The following is a 14,189-nucleotide window of genomic DNA, read 5'->3' on the forward strand; positions in this document are numbered from 1 at the left end:
ACGAGGAATGCTTCTATGAGTATTTGGTATCCCTCACTCTTTCGAAGAGGTGGATGAAAAGGGGGAGGCGAGGTCTCCCTCACAACTTTCAGTATAACTGGAGAGCTGATCAAGCAAATTGAACCATATTTGACATGTGAGTGTATTTGGATACGAGAAATGTTTCTATTATAAATTGAAGCCATACCTTTTAAGCGGTAAGATATAAAGGAAGAAGGGGGGGTTTCCATTTTTTTTTTGCATAACTCGAGAATTAATCGAGCAAATGAAACCAAATTTCATCATAATCATCAAAAAGTATTTGAGTACGAAAAATACGTTTATGAATATTAAGTTATCACCCCTCTATTGAAAGAAGACAACGGAAAAGGGGACGGTACTCCCTTTCAAGTTTATACATAACTAAAAAAATTTACTACTTAAATAAAACCAAATTTGGCATGGCATGGAATATAGGAAGGGAAGAGGGAAGCTTTCATTTAACTTTTATTTTACAAAATCCGAGAAATGGATAAAACTTAACAGGGAAATCATTTTGGTATGACTCTATGATTATTTGACACATCATCCTCCTTTCAGTGAGAAGGTACATGGGAGGAGGGAGGTGAGCCCAATACAATTTTGTTAGCATATGTTCTCAATTTATGCTTACGAAGCCAACAAATGGAAACAAATATGGCATGGAAAGGTACTGGGTTACGAGATATGTTTCTACGATTGATATAGACTCTTATGCTTTACAGTGTAGAGAGGGAAAGAAAGAAAGGGGCTCCATACAATTTTTGTTGTTAAACTTAATACTTATCAACAAATGGAACTATATTTGATATAAGAGGATTTTTGGGAACGAAAAAAATGTTTATTAAAGATTACAATCTCCATTCAGCTGGGTGTGAAGGTAAGGACAGGGAAGGGCTCTTTAATCAGTTTTTTAGCATAAATCCAGAACATATCAAGCAAAAACAACCATACTTTATAAGTTAGATAATTTGCGAACGATTAATTTGGGACCCTTCTTTTTAGGGCGAAACTTAAGGAAACAGATGAAAATTATCAGATCTTTAAAACAAATTTACAGATCAAGATTGAGAATATAAGTTATGGTTTGTGTTGCAATTTGAAACTCCAGCAGAAGCCTTCATTTAATAGTGGTTGCATATTAATTTCGTCATAATTCGATTTAAAATAATACCAAAAACAATAAAAATTTGAATGATTTCTGAAAATATCATTTGATTCTGAAAGGTGTAGCAAAGCACACCGGGTCAGCTAGTAAATAAAATAAAAACACTTTCTTTTAGAGCACATCTCTCATTTATTTTCGCATAAAATTCTTGGATTTTCATATGACTTATGCGTGGTTTTTCATAAAATAAAACTAATTTTTTATTGGCTATAAAAAAATAAAAGCAACAACTCTCTCAACTTTCTGCAATCATTTCTTTTTCTAATCGCTAGAACTCATATCTAATACTAAAAGCTGAACTGGCCAGATTGTTCAAAATCCATAAATAAAACGAAGACCATCAACTTGGGCCCATATTTACCTCGAACGTCAAAAAGCCATTGGATTTGTAAGTGTTTACTAAATAAAAATTTCCTTTGGGTTGACCTGGTTCTAAATATTATTGCCTTATCAAATTTACATCCCACTTTAGCCAAACATCAAAGTCTGAAGTTTTTAATTAATTTATATGCCTAACCAACGTGTAACCTAAAGGTGCTCGCCATGCCCCTATTTTCCTTAACAAACGGTAACTATTAAAATAAATTTCCATTCAGTTATGAGTACTGGAAAGAAACACTTATTTCGGATTTTCTTCTTAATTTTCATTTGTGATTTTAACTTTCGTCAGCAAAAGCTGATAGTTTTAAAATTTAAAAAAAAAATGTACAAGTCATAACAAACATAAAGTTCTGTTAAAATTTCAAAACCGCAATTTTGTGTAAACTAGTTTTACCTAGAAACAAGTTACGGAGAAAATGTAATAATATATGCTAAAACACATTTAGTCAGCTAATTTTGAACTAAAAATGAACATACATAAGAGTTCTTAGACTTGCTGTTAATTGCAAGCTTCTATTTAAAGAAAAATACGCTAGGAAGTTAATATCCACCTCAAATACCGATTTTCATACCGATTTTTAGGATTTACATACCGATAAAAGATTTTTTTGGGCTTCAAAATACCGATAGAAATGTGGCATCACTGTTCGCGAGTGACCCGACTTCGAATGTCATATACAAAGAATAAACAAGTCAGTCGAAGCTGGACTATCGAGCTGAACAGTAACTATAACTCGTGTGTTTTATTTCCCCTATCGCAGGAAGCCCCAGACACATTAGTGGCGACGAGTGGAAAAAATTAAAAATCTTATTTATTCGTTCGTGTAATTGGCAAGCTGATTTAAAGTGCGTCAGGAAGTTTAAGCTGATTTGGTAAGCTGATGTAAAGTGCGTCAGAAAGTTTGAGGCCATAAAACGTTGTTTTATAACGTGGGTTTCTGATCGGCTACCGTTTCGGACGCGGGATTTAGCATTGCATTTTGGATTTGTGAACAATCAAAAGTAGCTACCAGCGGTGTGCAGTGTGTATTAAACAGTAAGAAACGCTTGGGTTTCGCTAAGCATTGTTTCAGTGCTATTATTCACTGTGGCATTGTTGTAACATCATCAGCGTCGTTTGCCATCAGCATCCGCCATCGCTATTTATCGCCGTCCGTCATCGTCATCGTAATCGTCACTCGCCACCGTCAGAATCAGTCATCTTCATCGTCATCCATCGCCATCATCAGCGGTCGTCAAGCACCAAGTCAACAGTTGTTTAACTGGTGTTGGGTTCCTCGGAGTTGGGAGAGTATATAGTGAGAGGTGAGTTACTAGACTTAGTAAGTTGTTTAATATTATTCTCTCTTGTGATATCGTTGCTATAAATCGTGTGCTGCCGTGTGCAACAAAAGGGTGTGACAAAATTATTGAGTGCCACGCAACACTGTTAATGAGAGATTCACTCATTGTTTACTACACGCTAACTTTTGGCTACCCCTTAAAGGCGTAAAATTGACCCGTTATTGAGAACCCCCATGATCTGTCAAATAACGGGTCATTATATCGGATCAATATTACCCCTTATTTTAAAAGGCTCGATTCCCTTCAAAAAGGGCAGTTTTAGATGCGTTACATTAAAAGCGTTGAATTCGGCATGATGAGAGATGTTGTGGTAAGTTTTAATTGTAACAATTTGAATTGTATTCTTTCCGAATTTATATTCATTCATTTTATTTCAGCAGCACAGCAAAGTTCCGGACGAGCCAGGCAGACACAAATAGAATTTAACATGAAGACACGCACCGAGGCGATCTAAAATTGAAGGTAAGATTGATGGTTAATGTTTTCTTAGCTTAAAATCTAATCTTTTCTTTTCTTTCAGGATGCATCGTAAGATAATTATAATTTTATTTAAGTGAATCCAAATTTGAAAAAAATTGGCATCTCAATAAACTAAATGAAATAAAACATGTTGTTTTTATTTATTTTCCAGGGGACACATTCTCTATAAATAGAACCTTTAATTTCCACCATACGGAAGCTTTTGGAATAAGGGGTAATTTTCATCCGCTGCGTTTGAAATAAGGGGTAAATTTTATCCGGTGCAAGCGTTATCAAGCTGAGTACCCCTTAAAGGGTACAGCGGCTGTATCCTTTAAAAGGAGTTCTCCCAGTCTCATCGAATAACGGGTCAAAAGTATTCGTTAAGGGGTAGCCAAAAGTTAGCGTGTAAAGCAATCATTGCTTGTTTTTCTACGCAGGTAGTGTGAAGTGAAGATTGCTGTTCAGCATCTGTTTACGGCAAGCTTTGAAGCGAGATGTCTACGTTCATCGGTTCGGTTGAGCCGTTTGTACCTGGTACATCGTTTTCAAATTACGCAGAACGCCTACAATATGTATTTGATTACAATAATGTTCCCGAAGCAAACCGAAAATCGTTATTCATTACGGTTGGGGGAGCTGTAGTTTTTGCTGAAATTAAAAAACTTTATCCCGGTGTTGAATTAAATACCCTTAATTATGAAGACATAATAATGAAGCTAAAAACGCGTTTTGATAAAACCAGCGGAAAAATGGATCAAAGAAAAAAGTTTTATGAACGTCAGCAGGGAGCGCAAGAGTCTGCTGAAGATTTTATCTTGGATGTCAAACTGCTCGCGGAAAATTGTAATTTTGCTGAACAAGAAAAAAACACCTTGATCAGAGATAGGCTTGTTTTAGGGGCACATGACAGCAAGGCCCAAGAGCGTTTATATGAATTGGAAGATCCAAGTCTTGATGAGACTGAAAAGGTGTTGATAGCTAGAGAACAAATGATGAAGAATTCGGAACTTTTGGGCAGCTACGACAACAGAGTGAGTGCTATAGATCGCTTGGGTCCGAAGTATGATTCTGGTAGGCCTTCTGGAAATCGAAACGGTCGAAGAGAAATGTACCCAAACCGAATGAGACACAGTTCGGACAGGTACCAATACAGAAGCAGGAGCCGTTCGTATAGCCGTCAGGATAGAAGGAACGAAGGTGTTCCTGTCTGTAGCTTTTGTCGTCAAAGAGGACATGTTCGTCGGAACTGTTTTGAAAGGCAAAGACAACATCAATCCATAAGATTTGTCAACGAATCCACGGAAATAACTTCAGAGAATTCAAACTTCAAGCGTACCGAGAGGCTGCAGGATAGTGACTCAGATGACGATCTGGAGTGTATGACGATAACTGCTGGAATACAGGTAAATAAACCCGTTTTTCTTTTTGTGAAAATGGCTGGGAAAGTTTTTAGAATGGAAGTAGACAGCGGATCTGCTGTTTCGGTTGTAAGCGAACAAATTTATAGAGAAAATTTTAAACATTATAAATTGAAACCATGCAAAAGAAATTTATCCGTTGTGGATGGTAACAAACTTTCGATACTTGGGTTTTTTGACATTGACGTATCATTGAATGGTTTTTGTAAAACAGTCATGCTTATAGTGATCGAAGTTGCAGGTAATTTCGTACCGTTAATTGGCCGTGACTGGCTGGATTTATTTTTCAATGGTTGGAGATCTAGTTTTGTTGAGACTGTGGCGGTAAGAAATGTTAAAACTGTAGATATCAACCAAAAATTAATTGATGATTTGAAAAATAAATTCAAGTCTGTTTTTGATAAAGATTTCACGGTTCCGATTCAGGGTTTCAAAGGTGATCTAGTCATTAAAGATCAAAGACCCATTTTCAAAAAGGCCTATTCAGTTCCTCTAAGACTCAAAGACAAGGTGGTCGAGCATCTGGATTATTTAGAAAAAAATGGAATAATTACACCAATAAAAGCAAGCGAATGGGCTTCGCCCGTAGTAGCAATTGTAAAAAAAGATAACGATATTAGGCTCGTTATCGACTGCAAAGTCTCAATCAATAAAGTAATTGTACCTAATACATATCCTCTACCCTTAGCTCAAGACATTTTTTCCACCTTGTCAGGGTCAAAAATATTTTGCTCGCTCGACCTTGCAGGAGCATATACCCAGCTCGAGCTGTCTGAACAGTCTAAAGAAATTATGACGATAAACACAATTAAAGGACTTTACACCTACAATCGTCTGCCCCAAGGTGTAGCATCTAGTACTGCAATTTTCCAACAAATTATTGAACAGGTGCTACACGGTATTCAAGGCGTTTCATGTTACCTGGATGACGTTCTTATTTCTGGAAAAGACAAGGAAGAATGTAAAGTACGATTATTTATGGTTATGAAGCGTTTACAGACAGCAAACATTAAAGTTAAACTTAATAGATGCCAATTTTTCGTAAAAGAGCTCACATTTCTTGGACACATTATTAGTGCTGATGGACTGAAACCATGTCCAGACAAAATTGAGACAATTGTGAAAGCAACTGCACCTAAAAACACTACTGAACTAAAAGCATTTCTAGGTCTAATAAATTTTTATGGGAAGTTCATTCCAAACCTTTCTGTTAAATTAAACTGTTTTTATAATCTGTTGAAAAAGGACTCAAAATATGTTTGGGATCAGCATTGTAGTGAAGCTTTTGAAAAATGCAAACATTATGTGGTTGCATCTAATGTCTTAGAATATTTTGATCCTAAGAAGCCACTGATAGTTGTTACAGATGCGTGTAATTACGGTCTAGGAGGAGTACTAGCACATGTGGTTAATGATCAAGAAAAACCTATTTGCTTCACGTCATTTAGTCTCAATGAAGCACAAAAGAAATATCCTATACTACACCTAGAAGCTCTTGCGGTAGTGAGTTGTATAAAAAAATTTCACCGCTATCTATACGGTCAAAAATTTGTCGTGTATACAGACCACAAACCACTTCTAGGTGTATTTGGTAAAGAAGGAAAAAATTCCATCTTTGTAACACGTCTGCAACGCTATGTTATGGAACTCTCCATCTACGATTTTGAAATTCGTTATAGGCCATCCAGCAGAATGGGTAATGCAGATTTCTGCTCCCGGTTTCCTCTTCCCTCTGCTGTTCCAAAAAGTATTGACAAGGACTATGTAAATAGTCTGAACTTCACTGACGAACTACCAATCAATTTTTTAAATATTGCTGATGAAACAAAAAAAGATTATATCTTGACAAAAATTATGAAATATCTTAGACAAGGTTGGCCAGAGAAAGTAGAGAAAGAGTTTAAAGATGCAAAATCTCAAGCGCATGACTTTGAACTGCATTCTGATTGCCTTTTGTACAGAAACAGAGTAGTTGTGCCAAAAACCTTACAGGAAAATACTTTAAAACTACTTCATGCAAATCATGCCGGAATAGTTAAGATTAAACAATTAGCGCGTAAAACTGTATTTTGGTTTGGTATAAATGAGGATATAGAGAAATTTGTAAAAAATTGTACAATATGTAATCGAACTTTAATAACTCCCAAGAAAAAACTCGAAACCTCATGGATACCTACGACTCGTCCATTCAGTCGTGTACACGCTGATTTTTTTTATTTCGGTGAGAAAGTATTCCTTTTATTCGTTGATAGCTTCTCTAAGTGGGTGGAAATTGATTATATGCGATTTGGAACAGATGCTAAGAAAGTTATAAGGAAATTCATGAATATTTTTGCTCGTTTCGGATTACCTGACGTACTAGTCACAGATGGAGGACCACCATTTAATTCAGCAGAATTTGTTAATTTCATGAAGAATCAGGGAATATTGGTATTAAAAAGTCCTCCTTATCACCCTGAATCTAATGGGCAAGCAGAAAGGTCCGTGAGAACAATTAAAGAGGTTTTAAAGAAATTTCTTCTTGATCCACAAATTAACAAATTCGACATTGAACAGCAAATAAATTACTTCCTGATTAACTATCGAAATGGCTGTCTAACAAGAACGGGTTCTTTCCCTTCTGAAAATGTCTTTAATTATAAGCCTAAAATGCTGCTTGATCTCATGAACCCTAAGAATCACTACTCGAATAATCTGGATACTAGCTGCCAGAAATCGAAAAGAATACTAAAACCTGATGTCAGCGACAGAGCTGATTATTCAGGACAGAAAATACAACCTGATGCAAGAGATAGAATTGATCATTTCAATCATTTAGTCCCAGGTGATAAAATATGGTATCGCAATCATCAAAAAGGTGCTGAGCGATGGTTAGAAGCCCAGTATGTGAAAAGATGTTCACTAAATACTTTTCAAATTTCTATTAAGGGTCACATTAGATCTGCGCATCGCGATCAGTTAAGGTTGTGCTTGAACAGAATACCTCCTGGAAATTCGATGATCAAAATTGTTAATCGAAAACGAAAATTTGTAGAAGATGACTACGAACCAGACTTTGCAGGATTTCCGGAAAGTCCATCAAATCCTACTGATTCAGGACCGCATTTCGATTCTCTAATTACAGGCGTTAGAAGGTCCGACCGAATAAAGCGGAGGCGTCAACAGGCCATAGGTTCTACAGCTGCATGAATTATGTTTGAATTAAATGAATAGTTTTCGAATTACAAGAATTTGTATGAATAATGATTAGTAAACATACTTGAAGAATAAAGGATTGTCGTGTCTGAGCTTTTCCGTTAACGAGAGAGTCGATCTAAGATCGTTCGCGAGTGACCCGACTTCGAATGTCATATACAAAGAATAAACAAGTCAGTCGAAGCTGGACTATCGAGCTGAACAGTAACTATAACTCGTGTGTTTTATTTCCCCTATCGCAGGAAGCCCCAGACACATTAGTACCAATAAAAATGGGACCTTACAAATAATGTTATGATTTGAAAAATAAATTTTTTTTCACAATTTCACAAAAAGATCAGTAATTTGAAAAGATATCACAGACTTCCGAATACCATACAGAACATTAAAAACTACAAAATAAATTAATTGGGATTTAACCTTTCCTGAACACTATTTAATTTTTTGGTTCCAAATTTTTACTATATTTTAAAAAAATTAAGAAGAAAGTGTTTCAAGCTTTACTTGTCAGTTTTTCTACAGATATGTACCCGTAAAACCCGTAAAACGTGAAATGTTTGAGCTTCCATTAAAAAAAAAAGTTGGTAAGATTCCAAACTCCGTCACAAGATTCGAGCCAGAATGCTTAAATGTTTTATCACTGTTGAACGTCGACCAAACTTGAATTCTGTATCAAATCATTCTTCAACGAAGTGCTTTATTTCAAGAAGTATCTTTTTAAGAAAAATGAAATAAACTTTCTACGAACAACGAGTAATCATGACTCTAGACAGGAAAACAGTAAACAGTTGAATTCCTATTTAATTGCCAAAATCTTCAAGAATTTTCTACTTTTGCCCTTATCCATTCCATCTTTATTTTTCACATTCACAGTTCCATATTCAGGCAGGGCGTGACAGTTTTGGGCAGGACTGTCACGGATGACTGTCCTGCCCATACCGTTCCCATGCCCGATCGTATGCGCTGCTGCTCGGTTCGAATAGATCGAACGAGTCATATAGGGGAGGAGCGGGCTATATGCGCCTATTAAGCAGAACACTGATTTAATCAAATATCACATCGAATATGTGTACAAAAACTATATACACGTGTGCAGGCATCTGTTTTCTATACATTGGAGTAATTTTTATGTTAAAATTTTCTTCTGTTTCCAAGAAAATGATTTTATTATAAATGTTGTCTAAAATGCCGAACCTCAAACCGTGCGGGCTAAATGCGCCTAATTATGTTTTGAACAAAATTTCTGTTTTTTGAGCAATATTTCCGTATAATTTCATTGAAACTGCTAGAAAGTAATAATTTTCGTGCGACAAAGCTGAAGTTTTGTAAAAAGCTATGTTTATTATAATTTTATGGAATAAAACAAAAGTTAGGGTTGCCATACTATGGAGGCAGTTCATCCATGGGAAAAACTTTATCAAATCTGTTTTTAGATCTTCAATTCTCCCTTAAGATGTTATTCAGAGCTTACATTTGAAGGTTCAATGATAAAAATCATTTATTTATTCTATTTAACCTGTTATTTTACGATGGAGGCATTTTACAAACATGATGGGGGCATACAAAAACACTCAATTATTCCACTATATAATCATAATTAAACCTCCACAAAAGCTGAAATATGTTTAATTTCTTAAGTTCATTTGAGTAAGAAACAAAAACCATCCTAGTTTTTGTTTTAAGCTTCTTTGCGTATAATTTTTAAAAGTCGAAATATTACATCAAAATGTATCAAAACCTTGTATGATTTTTTAAATTTTTTTGAGTTTGTAAATTCATAAAATTCTTTCTTGCCTTATGTTCTAAGCGTATCACCTTCAAAATGCATCGGTCAGATAAGTTGTCTAGTCAGCCATTTCATCAAACAGCCGTAAGGTCATTTAACCCGATAGGCCCATTTAGGAAACCTTTCCCCTACCTATTCACACCGAGCAGCAGCATACGATCGGCGCGTAACGCGATGTGTGGTGCCGGTGCAGGTTAGTCGAAAAGGGAAGGGGAGGTTGATTGGGGTGATCACCGCCCGCGCAGCTTCAAGCAAAAGGAAAATTCATACATTCGTTCGAAATTAACTCGGCCCGAGCGAATCTCGGCTACAGTCGGACGGAGTAAGTAGTACTGTCATGCGAAATTCAACGCACTGAAAACTGTCACGAAGATATTCCCAAAACTGTCACGAAGCTTAAAAAACTTTCATACCCACGAACAAACTCTCGCATGAAGCACTGTTTGTGGTACAACGAATCTGAAAATGCCCGTGGACAACGTCTTCATCAGGCGATGGAAGAATCACATCTTGTAGTTCTCAACGACGGTCAACCAACTAGATTCGATGCAAACCGGACGTGGGGCGCACTTTATATCACGCTGGTTTCTTCGAATCTCAGTTTGTGTTTCGACTGGCAAGTATTGGACTCCCCCAACGGAAGCGATCATTTCCCAATAGTTTTTCATTCGAGTCTTACCCGCACGATGAAACTCTATCCTGGAATAAATGTTCGTAAAACCGATTGGAAACTTTTTTCGGAACACCTCGAGGATTACTTCGCCGGAAGGGAACAAACGGACAATTTTGAGGCTTTCTTCGAGACCATCTGGCAGGCTTTGCAAAACTCGACACCATCCAAAATACGGTGGTAAACGACAACCGAATCCCTCAACCGTACTGGGATGAAGAATTCACCGAGGCAAAAAACGCTACAAGACGAGCTTTCCGCATATGGAAACGGGAACTATGTGCTAAAGCCTACCAATCTTATGCTGCTACTGAACGTCGATTCAGAACACTAGTACGGGAAAAGAAAAAGAAAAGCTGGACAAATTTCTGTGACAGTTGTGACAACTCCACTTCGCTCGGAACTTTATGGAAAATGGCCAGAAGATTCAAAGGCCGAGGTGAACCATCTGCTGCTCGAATGATTCCGGATACTGTAGCTCATCAACTCCTGGACAAATTGGCTCCGAAATCAGTTAAAAATCCATCACCGGAATTTGGAAACTGTGCTTGTTGTGAACAAGTTGAGAATACATTTTCAATTGTCGATATTCTCGCAGTTCTAAAAACAGGAAAAGATTCAGCCCCGGGCATCGACGCCGTTCCATATTCGGTCATCAGCCATCTTCCAATATGAGCGCTTTGAGACATCTACAGGGAATTTTGGTAAAATATTTAAATCGGATAAAATACCACGGAGCTGGAAAACATTTAAAATGGTTCCTATCCCAAAAGCGGGTCAGGCACCGAACTCTGTCGATTCTATTCGCCCGATAGCATTTGCATCCTGCTTCCGCAAAGTGTACGAAATGTTAATTAAGGATCGATTGGAACATTACATCGAAAGCAATAACATTTTTCCGGAGGCCATCAATGGTTTCAGGAAAGGTCGTCGTGGGACGATGGACGCCTTATTCCCAATAATAAATGAAGCTTCTTGCGCAGTTAAACGAAATGAACACGTTATGCTGTGTAGTCTCTGGACATTAAAGCAGCATACGACGATGTTGAAATTAACATTCTGGTTCGTGAACTCCGATCCTTGGTTGTTCCTGAGTGTCTTATAAAAACCATATTTCATTTGTTCGAAGAGAGAATTCTGTGTTTTTCAAACGGCCAACGAATTACAGAACGAACCACCTGGAGAGGGCTCCCTCAAGGATCTCCACTTAGCCCTTTATGTTTCAACATAGCGATTGCTGGATTGATTAATAGTATCCCGCAAGATGTTATCACGATTAACTACGCTGATGATACAACTGCTATATGTAGTTAGAGGGAAAATTATTCAACGCAGTCACGAAAGTCTTCAAAATGCACTAGACATTGTAGCTCGCAAAATCTCTGATCTTGGGTTGGAGCTGTCCCCGGTCAAATGTAAATGTCTCTTGATCTCTAAAAAACAACACGATACACTCCTTAGATTGGCAATAAATGGATACGAACTAGAATACGTGCAATCCTTGAAATTATTAGGTTTGCATCTCACCCGCAATTTATCGTGGTTGAATCATATCAACTATATAAAAAAACGAACTACTCCATTCCTCAATTTCCTGCGTAGTATTTCAGGTCAATCCTGGGGAGCACATCTGGTAGCCATGCTGGGTATTTACAAGTCATGTGTACGATCAATAATCGATTATGGATCCATATTCTTGATAGACCTACCGCAGAAGGATTCCATAGTACTAGACAGGATCCAATGGGCCTGCATCAGGATCTGTCTGGGCTCCACCAGAACCACACATACTGGCTCACTGGAAGTTATGGCTGGTCTTATGCCTTTGGACCAAAGGAGAAATATGACCGTCATGCGTTTCGTTAATAGGAGGATATCTCGATCTTATTTGCGTCAACAGTTTGCAAGTCCCGTTTTGAATGAAGGTGTGGAAGAAACTGCAATACACCGAGCTATTAAAAAACTTAATGAATTCGATCCATTCAGACAATCCTTAAGTAATTTCCCGTGCTATATGTTCCCCACTGCAGTAACCAGAAATACGTATAGATTTATCAGTGAAACAACTCTGTGATCAAATCCAGGAATCTTCGACAGCTGAGGTGGTTTCGACATATCTAGCAGAAAAATACGAGAATGCATACGTTATGGCAACAGATGGCTCCAAGGATATATGTAGATGGAACAGGATATTCAGTGGTTAATAGCTGATTAAGCTTGATAATTTCGTATCAGTGTATATGGCTGAACTTTTGGCGATCAGACATGCTGCGAAAAGTATTCTTCAACTCCCTGTTGGTCAATACATCATAGTAACAGATAGTTTCAGCAGCCTCACAAGTCTCCAAAAATTGAGTTTCAATCAAAAAAATCCATTCGCCTGGTATGAGATAAAAAAGTATGTCAATGAAGCCCACAATCTTGGATACGAAATTACTATAATTTGGGTTCCATCTCATAGAGGAATTCCTATAAACGAGCTCGCGGACCAGGAGGCAAAGCGTGCATGCGTTGAAGTTTCACCAGAGGAATACGCTTTGACATCATTTGATGTTAAATATTCTGTACGAAAAACAGCATTACTAAATTGGCAGGTGATATGGAATTCGGGATCAAAAGGTCGTTTCTGTCACAGCATTATTTCAAATGTTTCTCTGCAACCTTGGTTTTACAACCTGGAGTTCAGCCGTAGACAAATTGTTATCCTCTCCAAGCTTATAAGCAATCACTCCAGACTTCCGGCTCATCTTCATAGAAATTCCATCATCCCAACTGCTATAAGTAGTTGTGGTGAGGCAACAGCTGATCCAGATCATATTATTTTTTCATGTAACAGATTCAATCATCTTCGAGAACCTGTTTGGCGGATATTAATTCAAAAAGGAATCGTACCGGATATTCAAATTATTCTGAAAAAGAAAGATTTTGACGTTTACCTCAATATTGTAAATTTTATAATAGAAAGTGGAATTGATATGTAAAATGTGAAATGTTAGGAGAATCACTTGGCTGATTATGTAGTATAGAAGTTAAGCCAATAAAAAAAAAAACTCGCATGAGGTAAAACAAGGCATCGCTGTACATCGCACGACCGCTCCTTTTAAAACTGTCGGGGAAGAAATATTCGGGAAGCGTTCATCGAGGTGCATTTGCGACGTTCGCAACAATGCTGTCGTTCGCCAGTACTTTTCGGAAGCCTGTCCACATTCGATTATTTTATTCACACAGCTTGCTGACGACCACGTGTTTTTATTTGTCTGTTTAAAAGTGACCTGCTTGTTGATGTTGATTAGTCTAACCAAAGGCGCATTCAGAGGGTCTGTTGGAAGTAAACCCGAATAGAAAGTAACTAATATTTTTTTTATGTTCCAGTTCTTTTAACACATTGAGTGCCAATAAAGAGGATATCACGCACTTGGCTTTGCGTCTGACTATTTTATAACAATCTTGATCATCAAGTTTTTTCGTGCAAAAAGATAAAGATTTCAAATGACAGATTCAATATTGGAATATTTAACACTCAAGATGAAAAAAAAAATAAGCAGAAAAAATTTTTTTTTTATTGAGCTAAAAAACTAAAAAATACATGTTCACACTGTTATGTAGAGCTACAATATCAGATTCAAATATTTTCCGAAAATTTCTTGTGTTCGTTTTCTGTATTTCCATTTCCATTCTAACAATCCTTTCTTAAGTTCGAACAAATTTGCATGAGGGAATTTCCAAAGTAGGACGCTCATAGTATGT

Source organism: Uranotaenia lowii, chromosome 3 (assembly GCF_029784155.1).
Source record: "Uranotaenia lowii strain MFRU-FL chromosome 3, ASM2978415v1, whole genome shotgun sequence".
Lineage (NCBI taxonomy): Eukaryota > Metazoa > Arthropoda > Insecta > Diptera > Culicidae > Uranotaenia > Uranotaenia lowii.